The 18,026-nt window shown below is 42.1% G+C and overlaps 17 non-coding genes across 17 annotated transcripts; all 17 read right to left on the reverse strand.

The window, feature by feature from the left end:
• Positions 1-59: 59 nt before the first annotated feature.
• Positions 60-131, reverse strand: TRNAA-CGC (transfer RNA alanine (anticodon CGC)). The gene has a single exon. It is a non-coding gene; the product is annotated as a tRNA-Ala (tRNA).
• A 448-nt stretch (positions 132-579) lies between these two features.
• On the reverse strand, positions 580-654 carry TRNAA-UGC (transfer RNA alanine (anticodon UGC)). Its single transcript has one exon. It is a non-coding gene; the product is annotated as a tRNA-Ala (tRNA).
• Positions 655-1,099: 445 nt separating this feature from the next.
• TRNAA-UGC (transfer RNA alanine (anticodon UGC)) lies at positions 1,100-1,171 on the reverse strand. The gene has a single exon. It is a non-coding gene; the product is annotated as a tRNA-Ala (tRNA).
• Positions 1,172-1,409: 238 nt separating this feature from the next.
• TRNAA-CGC (transfer RNA alanine (anticodon CGC)) lies at positions 1,410-1,481 on the reverse strand. The gene has a single exon. It is a non-coding gene; the product is annotated as a tRNA-Ala (tRNA).
• A 448-nt stretch (positions 1,482-1,929) lies between these two features.
• On the reverse strand, positions 1,930-2,001 carry TRNAA-UGC (transfer RNA alanine (anticodon UGC)). The gene has a single exon. It is a non-coding gene; the product is annotated as a tRNA-Ala (tRNA).
• A 448-nt stretch (positions 2,002-2,449) lies between these two features.
• TRNAA-UGC (transfer RNA alanine (anticodon UGC)) lies at positions 2,450-2,521 on the reverse strand. Its single transcript has one exon. It is a non-coding gene; the product is annotated as a tRNA-Ala (tRNA).
• A 448-nt stretch (positions 2,522-2,969) lies between these two features.
• On the reverse strand, positions 2,970-3,041 carry TRNAA-UGC (transfer RNA alanine (anticodon UGC)). Its single transcript has one exon. It is a non-coding gene; the product is annotated as a tRNA-Ala (tRNA).
• A 570-nt stretch (positions 3,042-3,611) lies between these two features.
• Positions 3,612-3,683, reverse strand: TRNAE-UUC (transfer RNA glutamic acid (anticodon UUC)). Its single transcript has one exon. It is a non-coding gene; the product is annotated as a tRNA-Glu (tRNA).
• A 237-nt stretch (positions 3,684-3,920) lies between these two features.
• On the reverse strand, positions 3,921-3,992 carry TRNAA-UGC (transfer RNA alanine (anticodon UGC)). Its single transcript has one exon. It is a non-coding gene; the product is annotated as a tRNA-Ala (tRNA).
• A 450-nt stretch (positions 3,993-4,442) lies between these two features.
• On the reverse strand, positions 4,443-4,514 carry TRNAA-UGC (transfer RNA alanine (anticodon UGC)). The gene has a single exon. It is a non-coding gene; the product is annotated as a tRNA-Ala (tRNA).
• Positions 4,515-4,934: 420 nt separating this feature from the next.
• TRNAA-UGC (transfer RNA alanine (anticodon UGC)) lies at positions 4,935-5,006 on the reverse strand. Its single transcript has one exon. It is a non-coding gene; the product is annotated as a tRNA-Ala (tRNA).
• A 238-nt stretch (positions 5,007-5,244) lies between these two features.
• TRNAA-CGC (transfer RNA alanine (anticodon CGC)) lies at positions 5,245-5,316 on the reverse strand. Its single transcript has one exon. It is a non-coding gene; the product is annotated as a tRNA-Ala (tRNA).
• Positions 5,317-5,764: 448 nt separating this feature from the next.
• Positions 5,765-5,836, reverse strand: TRNAA-UGC (transfer RNA alanine (anticodon UGC)). The gene has a single exon. It is a non-coding gene; the product is annotated as a tRNA-Ala (tRNA).
• Positions 5,837-6,284: 448 nt separating this feature from the next.
• Positions 6,285-6,356, reverse strand: TRNAA-UGC (transfer RNA alanine (anticodon UGC)). The gene has a single exon. It is a non-coding gene; the product is annotated as a tRNA-Ala (tRNA).
• A 448-nt stretch (positions 6,357-6,804) lies between these two features.
• On the reverse strand, positions 6,805-6,876 carry TRNAA-UGC (transfer RNA alanine (anticodon UGC)). The gene has a single exon. It is a non-coding gene; the product is annotated as a tRNA-Ala (tRNA).
• A 10,558-nt stretch (positions 6,877-17,434) lies between these two features.
• TRNAA-UGC (transfer RNA alanine (anticodon UGC)) lies at positions 17,435-17,506 on the reverse strand. Its single transcript has one exon. It is a non-coding gene; the product is annotated as a tRNA-Ala (tRNA).
• Positions 17,507-17,744: 238 nt separating this feature from the next.
• On the reverse strand, positions 17,745-17,816 carry TRNAA-CGC (transfer RNA alanine (anticodon CGC)). The gene has a single exon. It is a non-coding gene; the product is annotated as a tRNA-Ala (tRNA).
• Between the last annotated feature and the right edge of the window lie 210 nt (positions 17,817-18,026).

Genomic DNA, 18,026 nt, shown 5'->3' on the forward strand with positions numbered 1-18,026 from the left:
CTCTTTCTCTTTTGGAGAGGATGCATACAGTTAAGTAAGAATCTTGACTTTGCAAAAGGTGGAGATGCCAGGGATTGAACCCAGGGCCTCATACATGCGAAGCATGCGCTCTACCACTGAGCTACATCCCCTGCGTGGACAATGTTTTGTGAGCAACTGTAGATTTTCAGTGTACTCAGAATCTGCGACTTTCCAGGGTTCTAATGGTGTCTCTTAGAGTATGGAGCAATGATAATAATTATAACTTGCTAGAGGTTCAAAGACACCAGAGTGTCCACATCTGATAAGGATGCAAGTTAATGCCCATTCCACACTTTAGATTGCTGTAAGTCTTAACACAAGGCTGGTTTAGTATGAGAATCTCCTATCTTATATAATGAATGGCATTGATATTGTTCAAGTGTTCAAAGTAGAGGACATTTTTATATTTAGCTTGATCAGCAGTATCATACCTTGGTAGAAAGACGCACAGGATGTATGCTATGACTGCCTACTGAGCATTGCAGAATAAGCCTTTTCAAGGCGTCTCTTTTGGAGAGGATGCATACAGTTAAGCAAGAATCTTGATTTTGCAAAAGGTGGAGATGCCGGGGATTGAACCCGGGGCCTCATACATGCAAAGCATGCGCTCTACCACTGAGCTACATACCCTCCATGGAAGATATTTTGTGAGCAACTGTAGATTTTCAGTGTACTCAGGATCTGCGACTTTCCAGGGTTCTAATGGTGTCTCTTAAAGTATGGAGCAATGATAATCATTATAACTTGCTAGAGGTTCAAAGACAGCAGAGTGTCCACATCTGATAAGGATGCAAGTTAATGCCCATTCCACACTTTAGATTGCTGTAAGTCTTAACACGAGGCTGGTTTAGTATGAGAATCTCCTATCTTATATAATGAATGGCATTGATATTGATCAAGTGTTCAAAGTAGAGGACATTTTTATATTTAGTTTGATCAGCAGTATCATACCTTGGTAGAAAGACGCACAGGATGTATGCTATGACTGCCTACTAAGCATTGCTGAATAAGGCTTTTCAAGGCGTCTCTTTTGGAGAGGATGCATACAGTTAAGCAAGAATCTTGATTTTGCAAAAGATGGAGATGCCGGGGATTGAACCCGGGGCCTCATACATGCAAAGCATGCGCTCTACCTCTGAGCTACATCCACTACGTTGAAAAAAAATTTTGAGCAAAACATGAAATGTTTTATTTCAAATCCCAAACCCATCCCCCTGTCTGACCAATGTATTTAATTATATTTTTCATTCTTAAATTACTTTTGTTAAATTATTCAATTGTAATTAAACTTAGTTCATCAATTTAGAATGCAATCATTCATTTGTTGGTCTCTTTCTCTTTTGGAGAGGATACATACAGTTAAGAAAGAATCTTGACTTTGCCAAAGGTGGAGATGTCGGGGATTGAACCGGGGGCCTCATACATGCGAAGCATGCGCTCTACCACTGAGCTACATTCCCTGCGTTGATAATGTTTCGTGAGCAACTGTAGATTTTCATTGTACACAGGATCTGCTACTTTCCAGGGTTCTAATGGTGTCTCTTAGAGTATGGAGCAATGATAATCATTATAACTTGCTAGAGGATCAAAGACACCAGAGTGTCCACATCTGATAAGGATGCAAGTTAATGCCCATTCCACACTTTAGATTGCTGTAAGTATTAACACGAGGCTGGTTTAGTATCCGAATCTCATATCTTATATAATGAATGGCATTGATATTGATCAAGTGTTCAAAGTAGAGGACATTTTTATATTTAGTTTGATCAGCAGTATCATACCTTGGTAGAAAGACGCACAGGATGTATGCTATGACTGCCTACTGAGCATTGCAGAATAAGGCTTTTCAAGGCGTCTCTTTTGGAGAGGATGCATACAGTTAAGCAAGAATCTTGATTTTGCAAAAGATGGAGATGCCGGGGATTTAACCCGGGGCCTCATACATGCAAAGCATGCGCTCTACCCCTGAGCTACATCCCCTGCGTGGAAGATGTTTCGTGAGCAACTGTAGATTTTCAGTGTACTCAGGATCTGCGACTATCCAGGGTTCTAATGGTGTCTCTTAAAGTATGTAGCAATGATAATCATTATTACTTGCTAGAGGTTCAAAGACACCAGAGTGTCCACATCTGATAAGGATGCAAGTTAATGCCCATTCCACACTTTAGATTGCTGTAAGTTTTAACAAGAGGGATGTTTAGTATCAGAATCTCCTATCTTATATAATGAATGCCATTGATATTGATCAAGTGTTCAAAGTAGAGGACATTTTTATATTTAGTTTGATCAGCAGTATCATACCTTGGTAGAAAGACGCACAGGATGTATGCTATGACTGCCTACTGAGCATTGCTGAATAACTCTTTTCCAGGCGTCTCTTTTGAAAAGGATGCATACAGTTAAGCAAGAATCTTGATTTTGCAAAAGATGGAGATGCCGGGGATTGAACCCGGGGCCTCATACATGCAAAGCATGCGCTCTACCACTGAGCTACATCCCCTGCGTGGAAGATATTTCATGAGCAACTGTAGATTTTCAGTGTACTCAGGATCTGCGACTTTCCAGGGTTCTAATGGTGTCTCTTAAAGTATGGAGCAATGATAATCATTATTACTTGCTAGAGGTTCAAAGACACCAGAATGTCCACATCTGATAAGGATGCAAGTTAATGCCCATTCCACACTTTAGATTGCTGTAAGTCTTAACACGAGGCTGGTTTAGTATGAGAATCTCCTATCTTATATAATGAATGGCATTGATATTGATCAAGTGTTCAAAGTAGAGGACATTTTTATATTTAGTTTGATCAGCAGTATCATACCTTGGTAGAAAGACGCACAGGATGTATGTTATGACTGCCTACTGAGCATTGCTGAATAAGGCTTTTCAAGGCGTCTCTTTTGGAGAGGATGCATACAGTTAAGCAAGAATCTTGATTTTGCAAAAGGTGGAGATGCCGTGGATTGAACCCGGGGCCTCATACATGCAAAGCATGCGCTCTACCACTGAGCTACATCACCTGCGTGGAAGATGTTTCGTGAGCAACTGTAGATTTTCAGTGTACTCAGGATCTGCGACTTTCCAGGGTTCTAATGGTGTCTCTAAGAGTATGAAGCAATGATAATCATTAAAACTTGCTAGAGGTTCAAAGACACCAGAGTGTCCACATCTGATAAGGATGCAAGTTAATGCCTATTCCACACTTTAGATTGCTGTAAGTCTTAACACGAGGCTGGTTTAGTATGAGAATCTCCTATCTTATATAATGAATGGCATTGATATTGTTCAAGTGTTCAAAGTAGAGGACATTTTTATATTTAGCTTGATCAGCAGTATCATACCTTGGTAGAAAGATGCATGTTATGACTGCCTACTGAGCATTGCTGAATAAGGCTTTTCAAGGCGTCTCTTTTGGAGAGGATGCATACAGTTAAAGATATCTTTTGTTCTTAATAAATTAGTTTTGTTAAATTATTCGTTTGTAATTAAACTTTGCTCATTAATTTAAAGTGCAATCATTCATTTGTTGGTCTTGGGCTCTTTTGGAGAGGATGCATACAGTTAAGCAAAAATCTTGATTTTGCAAAAGATGGAGATGCCAGGGATTGAACCCAGGGCCTCATACATGAAAAGCATGCGCTCTACCACTGAGCTACATCCCCTGTGTGAAAACGTTTGTTGAGCAAAACATGAAATGTTTTATATCAAATCCCAAACCCATCCTGCTGTCTGCCCAATGTATTTAAAGATATTTTTCATTCTTAAATTACTTTGGTTAAATTATTCAATTTTAAGTAAACTTTGCTCATCAATTTAGAGTGCAATCATTCATTTGTTGGTCTCTTTCTCTTTTGGAGAGGATGCATACAGTTAAGTAAGAATCTTGACTTTGCAAAAGGTGGAGATGCCAGGGATTGAACCCAGGGCCTCATACATGCAAAGCATGCGCTCTACCACTGAGCTACATCCCCTGCGTGGGCAATGTTTTGTGAGCAACTGTAGATTTTCAGTGTACTCAGAATCTGCGACTTTCCAGGGTTCTAATGGTGTCTCTTAGAGTATGGAGCAATGATAATCATTATAACTTGCTAGAGGTTCAAAGACACCAGAATGTCCACATCTGATAAGGATGCAAGTTAATGCCCATTCCACACTTTAGATTGCTGTAAGTCTTAACACGAGGCTGGTTTAGTATGAGAATCTCCTATCTTATATAATGAATGGCATTGATATTGATCAAGTGTTCAAAGTAGAGGACATTTTTTTATATTTAGTTTGATCAGCAGTATCATACCTTGGTAGAAAGACGCACAGGATGTATGTTATGACTGCCTACTGAGCATTGCTGAATAAGGCTTTTCAAGGCGTCTCTTTTGGAGAGGATGCATACAGTTAAGCAAGAAGCTTGATTTTGCAAAAGGTGGAGATGCCGTGGATTGAACCCGGGGCCTCATACATGCAAAGCATGCGCTCTACCACTGAGCTACATCCCCTGCGTGGAAGATGTTTCGTGAGCAACTGTAGATTTTCAGTGTACTCAGGATCTGCGACTTTATGGAGCAATGATAATCATTATAACTTGCTAGAGGTTCAAAGACACCAGAGTGTCCACATCTGATAAGGATGCAAGTTAATGCCCATTCCACACTTTAGATTGCTGTAAGTCTTAACACGAGGCTGGTTTAGTATGAGAATCTCCTATCTTATATAATGAATGGCATTGATATTGTTCAAGTGTTCAAAGTAGAGGACATTTTTATATTTAGTTTGATCAGCAGTATCATACCTTGGTAGAAAGACGCACAGGATGTATGCTATGACTGCCTACTGAGCATTGCTGAATAAGGCTTTTCAAGGCGTCTCTTTTGGAGAGGATGCATACAGTTAAGCAAGAATCTTGATTTTGCAAAAGATGGAGATGCCGGGGATTGAACCCGGGGCCTCATACATGCAAAGCATGCGCTCTACCTCTGAGCTACATCCACTACGTTGAAAAAATTCTTTGAGCAAAACATGAAATGTTTTATATCAAATCCCAAACCCATCCCCCTGTCTGACCAATGTATTTAATTATATTTTTCATTCTTAAATTACTTTTGTTAAATTATTCAATTGTAATTAAACTTAGTTCATCAATTTAGAATGCAATCATTCATTTGTTGGTCTCTTTTTCTTTTGGAGAGGATACATACAGTTAAGTTAGAATCTTGACTTTGCCAAAGGTGGAGATGTCGGGGATTGAACCGGGGGCCTCATACATGCGAAGCATGCGCTCTACCACTGAGCTACATTCCCTGCGTTGATAATGTTTCGTGAGCAACTGTAGATTTTCATTGTACACAGGATCTGCTACTTTCCAGGGTTCTAATGGTGTCTCTTAGAGTATGGAGCAATGATAATCATTATAACTTGCTAGAGGATCAAAGACACCAGAGTGTCCACATCTGATAAGGATGCAAGTTAATGCCCATTCCACACTTTAGATTGCTGTAAGTATTAACACGAGGCTGGTTTAGTATCCGAATCTCATATCTTATATAATGAATGGCATTGATATTGATCAAGTGTTCAAAGTAGAGGACATTTTTATATTTAGTTTGATCAGCAGTATCATACTTTGGTAGAAAGACGCACAGGATGTATGCTATGACTGCCTACTGAGCATTGCAGAATAAGGCTTTTCAAGGCGTCTCTTTTGGAGAGGATGCATACAGTTAAGCAAGAATCTTGATTTTGCAAAAGATGGAGATGCCGGGGATTTAACCCGGGGCCTCATACATGCAAAGCATGCGCTCTACCCCTGAGCTACATCCCCTGCGTGGAAGATGTTTCGTGAGCAACTGTAGATTTTCAGTGTACTCAGGATCTGCGACTATCCAGGGTTCTAATGGTGTCTCTTAAAGTATGGAGCAATGATAATCATTATTACTTGCTAGAGGTTCAAAGACACCAGAGTGTCCACATCTGATAAGGATGCAAGTTAATGCCCATTCCACACTTTAGATTGCTGTAAGTTTTAACAGGAGGGATGTTTAGTATCAGAATCTCCTATCTTATATAATGAATGCCATTGATATTGATCAAGTGTTCAAAGTAGAGGACATTTTTATATTTAGTTTGATCAGCAGTATCATACCTTGGTAGAAAGACGCACAGGATGTATGCTATGACTGCCTACTGAGCATTGCTGAATAACTCTTTTCCAGGCGTCTCTTTTGGAGAGGATGCATACAGTTAAGCAAGAATCTTGATTTTGCAAAAGATGGAGATGCCGGGGATTGAACCCGGGGCCTCATACATGCAAAGCATGCGCTCTACCACTGAGCTACATCCCCTGCGTGGAAGATATTTTATGAGCAACTGTAGATTTTCAGTGTACTCAGGATCTGCGACTTTCCAGGGTTCTAATGGTGTCTCTTAAAGTATGGAGCAATGATAATCATTATTACTTGCTAGAGGTTCAAAGACACCAGAATGTCCACATCTGATAAGGATGCAAGTTAATGCCCATTCCACACTTTAGATTGCTGTAAGTCTTAACACGAGGCTGGTTTAGTATGAGAATCTCCTATCTTATATAATGAATGGCATTGATATTGATCAAGTGTTAAAAGTAGAGGACATTTTTATATTTAGTTTGATCAGCAGTATCATACCTTGGTAGAAAGACGCACAGGATGTATGTTATGACTGCCTACTGAGCATTGCTGAATAAGGCTTTTCAAGGCGTCTCTTTTGGAGAGGATGCATACAGTTAAGCAAGAATCTTGATTTTGCAAAAGGTGGAGATGCCGTGGATTGAACCCGGGGCCTCATACATGCAAAGCATGCGCTCTACCACTGAGCTACATCCCCTGCGTGGAAGATGTTTCGTGAGCAACTGTAGATTTTCAGTGTACTCAGGATCTGCGACTTTCCAGGGTTCTAATGGTGTCTCTAAGAGTATGAAGCAATGATAATCATTAAAACTTGCTAGAGGTTCAAAGACACCAGAATGTCCACATCTGATAAGGATGCAAGTTAATGCCCATTCCACACTTTAGATTGCTGTAAGTCTTAACACGAGGCTGGTTTAGTATGAGAATCTCCTATCTTATATAATGAATGGCATTGATATTGATCAAGTGTTCAAAGTAGAGGACATTTTTATATTTAGTTTGATCAGCAGTATCATACCTTGGTAGAAAGATGCACAGGATGTATGTTATGACTGCCTACTGAGCATTGCTGAATAAGGCTTTTCAAGGCGTCTCTTTTGGAGAGGATGCATACAGTTTTTTTTTTTTTGTAACATTTGTTTATTAATTTTCATAATTTGAACAAACATGTTGAAAGCAGTTGACATTTGTACAATGTTAACATGAAGATAATTTTGGACATATAATTGGTGATGGACATGTGGTATACATATATTAGACCAACAGTAAGACGTCTGAAAACCAGCAGATCAGTATGAAGATACACCGAGTGTCTAAAGTAACGCGTCACAGGTTTCCCGAATCTCACCGGTGGTCTCGACGTTCCATTATATCCAATTTTCAACATAAGCTTTCAACACTTCAAACCTCATAAGTCAGATAAACATCGTAAGTTGAACTTGGGGGGGGGGGGGGGGGGGAGACAGTACATTAGGATAAGGGTGGGGGGGAGGGGGGGATGGTACATTTGGTTATTTTATGATATTTAAAGTTGTGGTGTTAATGTTGTGAGTGAGTTTTGGACTGGGCGTATTTGTTTGGGGTCAGGGCATGCATTTCTCGACCACTGTTAGACCTGTGCTGATGACTGTAGTCTATGTCAGGCGGTATCCTTGAACATCTTCATAATTTGATCTCTTAGAGTGTGATGTAATTTTTCGATATATCGTCCCCATTTCATATAGAACCTTGAGGCTCCTAGTTCGATATCAGGTATGGTGGATTGTCTGTCATAAAACAGGAATTTCAGTACCATTGATTGCACCTCACTTAACAGGGGTACGGATGGGACGGTCCAGTGCTTTAATATTATCTTCTTGGCTATTGTGACTATCAAGGTAAGTATTGGGATCAGGTGTTTGTCTTGGTTTCCACTCATCCAACTGTCAAAGTTAGCCAGGAGGAGTGCCAAGGGGTCCAGGGTGTATTTGGTTTGAAAAGTAGTGTTTATAAAATTGACCACTTTAAACCAGAATTTCTTGATTTTCCCACATTCCCACCACTGATGAATGTACGGGGAAATAGAGGTCTTGCATTTGGGGCAGAGGCCTTTTTCATCAGGTATGAAATGTTTTCTCTGGGCCTGAGATAGGTATGCTCGGTGTATAAATTTAAAATGTACTTCCTGGAGATAGGAGGAATTTAGATTTTTCATTATGTTCGGTAATTTCGAGGTGAACTGCTCTTGTGAGAGTGATGGTGTGAGATCTTTTCTCCAATTCGTAAGTGTGTTTGACCATATCTCCTGGGAATTATTAGATAGTATAGCGTAATATAAGTCCCTAGTTTTGTACGGTGTTTTTTCCGTCTTGTTCATGATTATCAGGATATGGTCTTGTTGGGGGTGCGTTATACCCGAAGTTGGTATGGAGTTTATGTAATGCCTGATCTGAAAATATACAAAGAGGTGACGATTTGAGAGATCAAATTTGTCTTTAAGTTCTGAAAATGTAAGTAGGTTGCCACCTGGGTCAAAAACGTCTGAGGTGTCTCTTATGCCTTTGTTTTTGAGTTGGGTGTAGATCTGGTTTTCTATGCCTGGGAGGAATGCTGGATTTCCCAATAGTGGAATGTTTTTACTGTGTCCTGGGTGTCGGTGAAAGGTTTTGTTAATACCTAGCCATGTTAGGTAGGTGTCGCGGAATAGAGGATTGTTGAGGGTCTCTTTTGGAATTTGGGTTCTAGGAGTGTGGAGGAGAGCTTTCGTGGAATATGGGGAGTTTAGTGCATCATCTAGTGCTGTGATGGTGTATGTGTTTGTGTTTTTTAGCCAGTCTAAGATAAATCGGAACAGGGTGGCGCTGGTATATGTTTGAAAATCGGGTAGGCCTAGCCCACCTTCTGCTTTGGGAGGATGTAGTTTCTGGCGTGCAATCCTAGGTTTTCCAGCTTTCCATAGGAATTTCGAAATGGCAGTGTTAAGTGATTTGATGTCTTTAGTTGAGATGCGAAGGGGAATCATTTGCATTGTGTAGAATAGTTTGGGAAAAATGATAGTTTTTATCACCGCTGCCCGACCCAAGAGGGACAGAGGCAGCAGCGACCAACTTTCTAGCAATTTGGTCACTGCAGCAATCAGCGGGGTGTAATTGATTGTGTATAGAGTATGTAGTGTAGCTGGGATATGGATTCCTAGATATTTGAAACTGGTCTTGACTATTTTAAATAAGTGTCCGATGGGATTGGTTAAAAATTTTGGTTATACCTGCGCACTGAAAAGTTTATGAAGCGATGAGCTGCAAGAACACTTATGGGATCTGACTGTATCCCAAGAGTTAAATTCTATAGTATGGGGGGTAGTGCTGCGCTCAATCTATGATTGTCTTATATATGCTGTAGTAAACTCTAAATTGTTGTTCAATTAATCTGACACATTGTTTATTACAACGATATTTTACTTAAAAATAATCTTAGGTATTGAAAGATACAAGCTTGCAGTACTGTGGTCTTAATACACAAAAAGGATGCACTAGTTTGTGATTCACTGTGCACAATCTGTCGTATTATCTCCCAGTCTGTACGCCTGATGGAAAAGTCTCAATGTCCCAATACGCAATTACTCAGAATAAACTTCATGAACTGCAGTATAATGGATCTCAGTTTATGTCTAGACTTTGTTTGCGGCGTCCCGTCAAACAGTGGTCTAGATCCGCAAGTTTAGCACAAGTCTTCGGGTACCCCTTTTAAAGTGTAGATTTGTTCAGCGGGTTTTCGGAGGGGGGGGGGGACCGGTGCAGCTTAGGGTGCCGGTGTCAGGCCCGCTGTTGAGCGAGATAGCAGCGGTGATGTATGAGTGCTGTAGCGCTCAGTACCTCACGCGCCGTTCTCCCGCTGGCTACGGTGACTAAGGGCAGCGGGGGAAGGTGTTTGGGGCAGCTGGTCGCCGCCGTCGACACCGCCTCGCTTGACCGCCCGGGGGGACCTCCTGCCTCACAGTTCGCTCCGTCTCCTACTCACCCTTTCCACGTCCACGGTCTTCTCTGCACGACGAGCAGCCGGGTTTGGTGTTCAGCTCGCGGCGGGGGATGATGACACTCCGATGCTTGTGCTTGTTCCTGCTGGGGTGTATGGATATCCCTCCAACGCGTTTCAGCCAATTGCCTTCTTCAAGGAGGTGTGTGTTGCTGGGGTTCCCGTCTGCTTAAATGCACTGGATCAGTTCTCACACATGTTGCTGATTTAGTTAATTGGAATGTCCGTCATTCTTAATTGGCACTAGGTTCCCCTATTAGCGTGATTGCATAGTGGTTTCGTTTGTGTGCAATCCCATTTTGCTCTTGATTGTGCCTGATATACTCGTATGTTTATAGTGACATATTGCTTGTTAGGGGATTCTGACGTATTTTTTATAACTCTGATCTTGTCGGTCTTGTATATTTGATTATAAAGCTGGTTGTTATCTCAATTAGCATGGTATGTTTGCAGGGTCATAGTTGCACCTTTTAAACATGTCTTACATTGTTGAGGAATTTGTGACATTTTATCAGTCTACGGGTGCGTTTATACTTTTATATTTTGTAAAGCCGTTCATTTTTTTATTAATTTTTAGTTGTCTGTCCATAAATGCGGTATTTAGCGGTGTGAATCACATGATACTTTCTTGTGTGGTCACTTATTTTTTGCCTATGATAGATTTAACCTCATTATCAAGATTTAATCCCCTAGGTGCAAAAGTCTTTAGTTTATACATCCATTTTAGTTCATTTTTATTAATTTTATGTATAAAGTCTCCTCCTCTCCAGTTGGGTTGTACTAATTCTATTCCTACAAATTCTAATGTTTTAGGGTCACTGTCATGGTGTAACTTAAAATGTCTCGATAGGTTGTGTTCCTCATGTCCTTTCCTTATGTTCCTTATATGTTCACATATTCTGTCTTTAAGTTGTCGTGTTGTCCTGCCTATATATTGTTTGTCGCACCCACATTTTAATAGATAGATCACTCCCTTGCTACTGCATGTAATTTTTTGTTTTATTTTAAATGTGTCTTTGCTGTTGGTGGATTGGAAATCGGTGGTGGGCTTTGTGCTTCTTTGTTTTTGATTTTTGCATCCTGTGCAGCCCCCACAGAAGAAAAAACCTTTGCTTGATTGGCATCTATCTATTGTCAATTGTGTGTTTGATTTTGGGGGAATGTGGTTTCTTGTTAATTTTTGTTTTAAGTCTGGTGCTTTTTTGAAAACTATTTTGGGTTTGATTGTGAGGTGGTCAGCTAGGGTTTCATCTTCTAAAAGTAATGGCCAATGTTTGGTTAGAATTTTCTTTAGTTGTCCTGACTGTTCAGAATATTGTGTGATGAATAGCACTTCATTAGAAATGCCTTCTTTGTCTGTCTTTTTGTTCTTGTATTTTAGTATGTCCTCTCTATTTATCCGTTTCATTTGCTCAAATGCTCCATGAATTTTATGGTCCTTATACTTTTTTTCTTTGAATTGCTTTTTTAATTCTTCCCCTTGCTCTATGTAGTCTGTTAATTTGGAGCAATTTCTCCTGATTCTCATAAATTGGCTGGTGGGTACTGAGTCCAGCCAACTCGGGTGATGCCAGCTAGTGGACAGAATGTAGCTGTTCACGTCTACAATCTTTTTATATGTTTTTGTGTGTACCTCTGTGCCTTCTGTATATATGTGTAGGTCAAGGAAATTGACTTCTTTCTTGTTGTATACAGTTGTAAAGATGAGATTATTCTGGTTATTATTTAGGTGTAGAATGAATTTTTGCAAAGATTTCTCATCTCCTCTCCAAATGAATATCACATCATCGATGTATCTTTTCCAGAGCACGAGATTCTCCTCCAGCCACCACCCCCCTCTCCATATGTGTCTTTCCTCCCACCAACTCATGAAGAGGTTGGCGTAGCTGGGGGCGAATCTCGTGCCCATAGCTGTCCCGGTTGTCTGCAAATAAAAATTGTTATCAAACCATAGGTAGTTATGTGTTAAAATAAAGTTAATACTATCCAAAAATCTATTTAGAGTTTACTACAGCATATATAAGACAATCATAGATTGAGCGCAGCACTACCCCCCATACTACTGTCCGATGGGATTGGTTTGGTTGTGGGAATTGGTTTCAGTAATTGGCATGAGTTCCGATTTGTCTATATTTACTTTATAGCCTGAGAAGGCGCCAAATTGGGTTATAAGTGTAAGGATTTCTGGGAGAGAGCGGTCCGGGTCAGCCATGAAAAGCAGCATATCGTCTGCGAAAAGTGCTAAGCGAAGGTCTAAAGGTCCAATTTGGATACCTTGGATGGAAGCTGATTGTCTTAAGGCGATTGCTAAGGGTTCTAATGCTATAGCAAAGAGTAGGGGAGAGAGGGGGCATCCCTGACGTGTCCCTCTTTGTATGTCGAATGGGGCTGAAATGTAACCATTGCAAGAGATTTGCGAGGAGGAGAGTTTGTACAAGGTATGTATAAATGGGTACTTGTTTCCTATCTGGGCGCCCACTAAGTTAATTGCGCACCATGCTATTCTCCGTAGAGAAATCGGATCGCATCGCATCGTACACATACACGATATTGAACGATGCGATGCGATGCGATGCGATCCGATTCGATTTCCCATAGGAAACAATGTTAAATGGCTCAATTTAGCCAAATTATCATAGGAACAATAGTAAATGGGCCAAAAACACCCCTGAACATTGAAATGTCCCCCCAAAAGTAGTTGACGCCACCCCGCCATCAACGTAAAACCCGAAGCGTGGAGAGCGCAGCGAGCCCGCGAGGGGCGGCGGTACGCGTCCTCCGACCTTTTCATGCCCTACTATCCACGTCGGCGTGTAGTGAGAATAGAATAGTGTGGCGAGCGCAGCGAGCCACCGAGCCCGAAGCGTGGCGAGCGCAGCGAGCCCCGCGAGGGGACGCGGATACCTTCACAGGTAAACGCGTCCCTTCGCGGGCTTCCCAGGTGTCCGCGTCGCCCGCGAGGGGACGCGTATAACTGTGAAGGTATCCGCGTCCCCTCGCGGGGCTCGCTGCGCTCGCCACGCTTCGGGCTCGGTGGCTCGCTGCGCTCGCCACACTATTCTATTCTCAACTCCACGCCGACGTGGATAGTAGGGCATGAAAAGGTCGGAGGACGCGTACCGCCGCCCCTCGCGGGCTCGCTGCGCTCGCCACGCTTCGGGTTCACGTTGATGGCGGGGTGGCGTAAACTACTTTTGGGGGGACATTTCAATGTTCAGGGGTGTTTTTGGGCCATTTACTATTGTTCCTATGAGAATTTGGCTAAATTGAGCCATTTCACATTGTTTCCTATGGGAAATCGAATCGGATCGCATCGCATCGTTCAATATCGTGTATGTGTACGATGCGATGCGATCCGATTTCATTACGGTGCCGTACGTAGAAAACCTGGGCGCCCAGATAGGAAACAAGTACCTATAAATGAGATAAATTTGGGGGGGAATTGAAATCTTGACATGGTGTCAAACAGGTGTGTCCATGACACCATGTCAAAAGCCTTTTCGGCGTCAAGTGTTAAGATGGCAGGGGAAGTGTTGGGTCGGTGAGTGGCGGAGTTATGTATAGCGGAGAGTACTCTTCTAATGTTTATGACTGGGTTCCTTCCCATAATGAAGCCTGTCTGGTCTTCGTGTATTATGTGTGGTAAAATGATTTTGAGTCTGTTGGCGAGGATTTTCGTAAGGATCTTATAATCTATATTGAGTAGGGAAATGGGCCTATATGAGCTTGGATTACTAAGATCTCTTCCCTTCTTGGGTAAGACTTTGATTATAGCAGAGTTAAAGTATTGTGGTGTGAAATTATGATTTAATATGTAGTTGAATACTGCGGTCAGAGTAGGAGTGATCTGTGTCTTCATGAGTTTGTAAAATTCTGTGGAGAACCCGTCTGGGCCTGGGGCTTTGCCTATTTTGAGGTTGGATATAACTGCCTGTACTTCTTCTTCTGTGATTTGTGCTGTAAGGGTGTCATGAAAGGAGTCGTTTACTGAGGGTAAAGCTAGTTTTTCCCAGAATCGGGAGGAGGCAGTCTGGTCGTCTGGTGTCTCTTGGTATAGAGTACCATAAAAGGATTTCATGACATCTGCTATCTGTTTACTAGATGTGGTAATTGATCCGTCTGGTAATTTTAGCGGGTGTACTATCATTGGGGGTGTTTGACCTTTTAGTAAGTTTGTAAGAAGTTTCCCTGCCTTGTTCCCGAACCTAAAAAACCTGTAATCTTTTTTGAAAGAGTAATTAGTCTCCATTTTAGTGAAGGTATCGTCAAATACTGCTTTGGCCTGAAGATATGCTTGTTTAGTTGAAGGGGAAGGGTGATGTGAGTATGCATGGAATGTGTCGTTCAGTGTGTTTTGGGCCTGGATGTAGTCTTTGGTGAGGGTTTTCTTGTGGTTTGCTACATATGAAATGATTTGGCCTCTAATTACAGATTTGGATGCTTGCCAATATAGTACTGGATTCTCTCTCAAGGCGGCTTGGTTATGTAAACTGTAGTCTGACCACATCGATTCTACGCTTTTACGGAAGGGTATTGAGTTTACCAGATTATGTGGGTATTTCCACGATATAAAAGGTCCCATATCTATGTCTGTCCTTAGTGCGAATCTTACCAGCGCATGATCAGACATTGAGATTGGTTCGATCCCGGTCTTGGTTATTTTGGGTAATAGAGTTTGGGATGTAAACATGTAGTCTATTCTTGACATTGTGTTATGTGCCGCTGATAGGCAAGTGTAGCTCTTGTTTGTCGGGTTAAGGCTGCGCCATATATCAATCAGTTGAAGTCTCCTCAGAAAGGTGGGGATTCCCAGTGATGGGAGTGTTTTCCTTTGTCTAGTTTGTGTTTGTCTGTCTAACAGGTTGGAGGTGACCAGGTTGAAATCACCACCCACTATTAGGGGTAAATGAGTAAATGGGTGTAACAGCGCTATCAGTGATTGGAAGAAGGATCTAGTATACACATTCGGGGCATACACATTGCACATTACATAATGACGAGATGCTATCTTTACTTCTGCTAGAATATATCTGCCTTCTGGGTCTGCTATAGAGGAGATCAAATCCACCACAACCGAGTTTCTGGTTAGTATTACGACTCCTCTCTTTTTAGAGGAATAAGGCGCTGAAGCCAGAACTCTCCATTGGAGGACTCCTAGTTTCGCAGTCTCGGGTTGTGTTAAATGTGTCTCCTGAATAAATGCCACATCAATACACATTTTTCTTAGGTACATTAAAATTTTCTTCCGTTTTTGCGGTGAATTTATACCTCCCACATTCCATGATCCAAAATTTAGTTCACTCATGGCTATACATTAATTTGGGAACATTTGAGGGGTCAAGCCTTACACTGTTTAGCATGTTGTCAAGCCTAGTTGTGACAGCATAGGTCTCATTAAAGATACACCTCAACATTTTGCTAGATGATACCATAGGGGTGGGAGGGACATAGGAAGGGAGACAAATAACGGTTAAGACTAACAATAACATTAGCACAATAAGAAAATAAGTAACAGTAATAACAATTTCGATGGCTGATCTCACCAACCGGGAGAGAATCTTCCATCTGAACAAACGGCAGGGCTTCAGGGGGAGTCTTTGTTCCATGAAGTATAACGTGGAAAGGGGGTGATTAGGGAAAAAGCATCCACCAATACACCCCACCAGCATTGAGCTTTTGGCGGTATCTGTTGCACCGAATTATATTATTGTGTGTGTTCCAAAAGGTTTACCAGGAAGAAGATGTTGCGTGAGCCTGTGGAAGGCTTGACGATGGTGCGAAGGAGATAGGGGGGGGGGGAGGGGAGGGGGGTGAGGGGTTCTGTTGTCGGTCGAACCAGAAAATGTAGCTAATTGCAGGGTACACCTTTTATTGAAGAGTTGGTAAGTGTTGCTTGACAGATCGTATATTTCGCTGCATAGTGACGAAAGTCAGTCAATTAATCAGTCATTGAGTGTGATGACTTTTCTGTATAGGTTCTTTGGTTGGGGGGCGTAGGATGGTCTGGTCAGAAGTGGCGATCACGGGTCTTCAGCGAAGCGTGATTGTCTAGGAGATGTGGAAGATCTCCTGGTGTCTGTCTCAGCAGCTTCGTTTAAATAACCAATGGCATCATCAGGGTTGGTGAAGTCCTTGAACGTATCTCCTTCATAGACGCGCTGGGTATAATAGTGCGAATTTCTTCCCCTGTTGTACCAGCTGTGAACATATGGGAGAAAACGCTTTCCTCGCTTTAGTAAGCTCGGCTGAGTAATCCTGGAATATGTATAGTTTGTGTCCTTCCCAGGATAGGTTTCGGTGTCGTCTGGAGGCCACCCAAATTGCCTCTTTGTGTAGGTAGTTCAATACTCTCAGTATGGTGACACGTGGTCGAGGATTTGGGGAGGGTCTGGCAGGGCCTATCCTGTGAGCTCGCTCTATGACCATGTCGGAGCAAGCTGGTGTTATTTGAAGTAAGGCCGGCAAGGTTGTTTTGAGAAAGGCCAATAGGTCTGTACCTTTGAGTGTTTCAGGCAGTCCTATTATCCTGAGGTTGTTCCTCCGGGATCTATTTTCTAAATCATCGAGTTTGTTCCATATATGGTACTGCTCTTTTTCCTGTTTAAGCTGCACTGTCTGAACTTGTGAGACGTCAGCGAACAGAGAGCCCGTTTTGTGTTCAGATTCTTGAATTCTCCTGGTTAAGTTAGCGATTTGGGCAGTGATGCTTGCTGTATGTGTAGCCAGAATGGGGGTAAGTGCTTCTCTGATAGCAAGTACTAGCTCCCCGTGTGTGACAAGTTTTTCTGGGGGAAATGGCTGTTCTTGTTTCTCCCTTGCGTGTGGGGATTGTGGCATATGGGTGGCATTCTGCTGCGGAGTATATGTCTGCTCTGTGGCTGTGTGAACAGCACTAACCTGCTGCGGATTAAGCACCCGCAGGGCTGGGGATCCAGATGAGGACTGTGTGTCTGAGGGGGAGCCCGGAGCTCCGTAGCCGGTCGCCATCTTGGATTCTTCCTGGCGAGTCTTTCTTGTTTTAGTGCGGCCCATGGACTCTGCAGGGAGGCTGTTCATGCAGCAATCCTGCGTCTGGGTGAGTAGGGGAGTCTGTCGGGGCAGTTTGGAGGCTTTGTGCGCCTTGTAATAGGTACGCTGGGCTGTGTAGTTGCGGAGCTCTCTCCCTGTGCTTGCTCACATGTCGGAGCCGGAACCGGAAGCCGAGGATGCATACAGTTAAGCAAGAATCTTGATTTTGCAAAAGATGGAGATGCCGGGGATTGAACCCGGGGCCTCATACATGCAAAGCATGCGCTCTACCTCTGAGCTACATCCACTACGTTGAAAAAATTTTTTAAGCAAAACATGAAATGTTTTATATCAAATCCCAAACCCATCCCCCTGTCTGACCAATGTATTTAATTATATTTTTCATTCTTAAATTACTTTTGTTAAATTATTCAATTGTAATTAAACTTAGTTCATCAATTTAGAATGCAATCATTCATTTGTTGGTCTCTTTCTCTTTTGGAGAGGATACATACAGTTAAGTTAGAATCTTGACTTTGCCAAAGGTGGAGATGTCGGGGATTGAACCGGGGGCCTCATACATGCGAAGCATGCGCTCTACCACTGAGCTACATTCCCTGCGTTGATAATGTTTCGTGAGCAACTGTAGATTTTCATTGTACACAGGATCTGCTACTTTCCAGGGTTCTAATGGTGTCTCTTAGAGTATGGAGCAATGATAATCATTATAACTTGCTAGAGGATCAAAGACACCAGAGTGTCCACATCTGATAAGGATGGAAGTTAATGCCCATTCCACACTTTAGATTGCTGTAAGTATTAACAAAA

Source organism: Crinia signifera, chromosome 3, assembly GCF_055691185.1.
Source record: "Crinia signifera chromosome 3, ASM5569118v1, whole genome shotgun sequence".
In the NCBI taxonomy this organism is placed as follows: Eukaryota; Metazoa; Chordata; class Amphibia; order Anura; family Myobatrachidae; genus Crinia; species Crinia signifera.